We start from the raw sequence: 3,604 nt of genomic DNA, 5'->3' as shown, positions 1-3,604 counted from the left end.
CGCCACGGATCCAAAAACGAAAATAACCAACGGGCGTACATAATGACGATTCATACGAAAATCTCTCACTCCAGAAAATATTTGTGAGTACCAGATTCATGAAGAAGACTGTTTTCTTCGCTGTGATTGTTTGAACTGTAAGCTCTCCGCAGATGTGAATTAGATAATTAGCAATGGTAAAGGTAAAGTCTGCGTACGAGCCTAGAAGGCCCATCAGGCCGGCGCTTATCTCCGGTTTCTGTAGCATGAAGCGACTAGGAGTATTTCTACTCCCCCCTGGATGGGATGCCAGTCCATCGCAGGGTTACCCCCAGCATTAAATTCGCCGGTACCCATTTATACACCTGGGTGGAGAGAGGCACCGTGGGAGTAAAGTGTCTTAGCAATGCTTTAGCGTTTAACGGTAAAACCCGAAACGTATTATAGTGTATAGACCACTTTCATAAATGGCGACGTCCTTTACATTCTTTTGTATTTATGCCCAACTTTGTTTGCTTTTCAGGCGACTGATCTTTGCTTCGGGAGAAGCATGAAACTCCAAGTAGCGATGTATTTTGTACAAATGATGATCCCTAAATCCAATTATTACATGTACATGAAAAGATATATTTATTAAAAACTAGATCATTGGATTTTGAAATTGCAGAGTTTTGATTTGCTAAGCCATCGTGGTATATGAACTATTAGTATATACTAAAACAGCGGATAGCGTTGAACGCGAGAGCTGATTGGCTATTCAATCTTCGGATATCCTTCGCTATTCACCTCCGAGCATTTGCGCCCGAAAATGTTGTAATCTTTGCAGGAATAACTGAGTTCAAATCATCTTTTTGTGCTATATTATCTCACTGTTTTAGCATACTAAAACAACTATTCACCTCAGTATCGGTGGCTAGTGATAGATATTTACCTCGCTCCGCGGCTCGGTAAATATCCGCCGGTGAATAGTTCCTAACTTTACCATGCTCTACAAATATCAGTAACTCCACGCATCAGTTTTTATTTTTTTGGTTTTTACGAAAACTTGTTGGATATGAGACGACTATGGACAACGAGGTGCGTATCTCATAATCCAGCTCGCGCTTGCGGAATAATTGTTAAAAATACATGCAAGATGCAAAATATTCCACATTATCTTATTCCATCAAGTGTTATTTCGCAAAATTGCGTTAGAAGGTAAATCGGCCTTTCAGACAGCCATCATACTCGTATTTTACGATGTAGCAACGTCACTTCCTGTGAAAGACAATTTCTCATTTAATGATCATTGTCATTGTCACCGTCATCGTCATTGTCACCGTCATCGTCATCGTCATCGTCATCGTCACCGTCGTCGTCATTGTCATCGTTATCGTCATCGTCATCGTCATCGTCGTCGTCGTTGTCATCGTCACCGTCATCGTCACCGTCATCGTCATTGTCATCGTCATTGTCATTGTCATCGTCATCGTCATTGTCACCGTCATCGTCATGAAAGTGTTTTCCTTTGTACAAGTTTTTAACCTTTTGTACCACGCGTTCCTTTCCATACTTAAGAAAATTGTTTTTCAGGTTCGGTTCCTGAAATATATCCATAACTATACTAATGCCAGGGTATTTAGGAAAGCCCTTTAGGGCATTTTTTAAAAGGTTGACCTCATCTGAGACCCAGAACATTCGCAACTTTTCCGAATCAGTGGTACACTCCGAAGAACTTTCAATCGGCGGAATGTACTCCTGACGATCCGCTGTCCATTTTTATCCCTGAAAGATACAAAACAGATTTAACAGATTTAACTTCCATGAGTTTCTAATTGAAAAACAGATGTCTCTAAATAAATATCATTGGAGTACATATTGTACATTATTTAAATATTAATAACAGGCTAAAATGTGGTTTCCTGGTCCCCCCCCCCCCTATTACCCTTTCAGAAGGGTATCATCAAGTAACCAGCTTGACTCATTGTTGCCAGGATTTAACTAATCATCGTAGAGGCACTTTTAGCAATGAAGTTCCTTGTGGGGCACTCCCCAGGGAATGGTTACCCCAGCTCATGTTTTATCCCTGACAAGTCACTAGTACTAAAAGAGCTTCCAAAACGAATGCGCATTTCTTAGTTGTTTAAAAACTATCCTTGCATACAGACACACGAGAGGCATGGTTGTTTTAGTTCTGAAAACTACAAGTTTTGAAGAGACAGGTTTTTTTTTGTATTGCAGGCAGCAGGTAGTGGACCATTCGACGAGGACGCGAAGATGAAGTAGCAGGAACCAAGGCAGGAGACAGCAGGCCTTTCCACGAGGATGCGAGGAAATGGTGAACAGGCAGCCATCCAGAAAAAGAATTGCATCCTGGAGACGCCTCGTCTGACTTACACCCCAGGATAACAATCTTCACTGGACAAAACAGAGTTAAAACAAGACACGCAGGGCGTCATCGTAGGGGCACTTTTAGCAATGAAGTTCCTTGTGGGGCACTCCCCAGGGATTGGTTACCCCAGCTCATGTCTTATCCCTGACAAGTCACTAGTACTAAAAGAGCTTGCAAAACGAATGCGCATTTCTTAGTTCTTTAAAAACTATCCTTGCATACAGACACACGAGAGGCATGGTTTTTGTAGTTCTGAAAACTACAAGTTTTGAAGAGACAGGTTTTTTTTTGTATTGCAGGCAGCAGGTAGTGGACCATTCGACGAAGACGCAAAGATGAAGTAGCAGGAACCAAGGCAGGAGACAGCAGGCCTTTCCACGAGGATGCGAGGAAAAGGTGAACAGGCAGCCATCCAGAAAAAGAATTGCATCCTGGAGACGCCTCGTCTGACTTACACCCCAGGATAACAATCTTCACTGGACAAAACAGAATTAAAACAAGACATGCAGGGCGTCAGCCCAGGAAGGAATCGCTAGTGGAGATTCGAGGAAGATGTTAAGGTTGATGATCTTTCTCTTCTTTTACAGGTTACCCTCCTACTGGTAAAGTCAGTAGTACTGCAGCATGGTAGTGGCATTTTCAGCAATGAAGTTTCTTGTGGGGCACTCCCCAGAGATTGGCTACCCCAGCTCGTGTTTTATCCCTGACAAGTCACTAGCAATGCAGTGCCAACCAATGCAACAGAAGACAAGGGCATTTATTAGCTCTTAAAAGAACTCAAGGCAGCAGACATCAGACTGTTCCACGAAGATGCAAGAGAACTACGCACCAGTGGCCCAGTTGGTTGAGCATCAGGCTGTCATGCGGGAGGTCGTGAGTTCGACTCCGGCTGGACCAACACACAGGGTCTTAAAGTAACTGAGGAGAAAGTGCTGCCTTTGTAATTACATCTGCAAATGGTTAGACTTTCAAGTCGTCTCACTTCAGATAGATGCAGGGAGTTCATTCATTATATGGAGGCATGGCGGGCAGTGGTAGTCGGGACCAACGCAGGAGACAGCAGGCAGTTCCATGAAGATATGAGGAAGATTTTTTGTCTGTGAGGTGAACAGGCATGCATCCAGCCAGTAAAAGAATTGCATCCTGGAGACGCCTCGTCTCACTTACACCCCAGGATAACAATCTTCAATGGACAAAACAGCAGACTTCAGACCGTTCCACGAGGACGCGAGGAAGATGCAGGGGGTTCAGGAT

This window comes from Montipora foliosa, chromosome 11, assembly GCF_036669935.1.
Source record: "Montipora foliosa isolate CH-2021 chromosome 11, ASM3666993v2, whole genome shotgun sequence".
NCBI classification, from domain to species: domain Eukaryota; kingdom Metazoa; phylum Cnidaria; class Anthozoa; order Scleractinia; family Acroporidae; genus Montipora; species Montipora foliosa.
Note: the sequence above shows the minus strand (reverse complement) of the source record.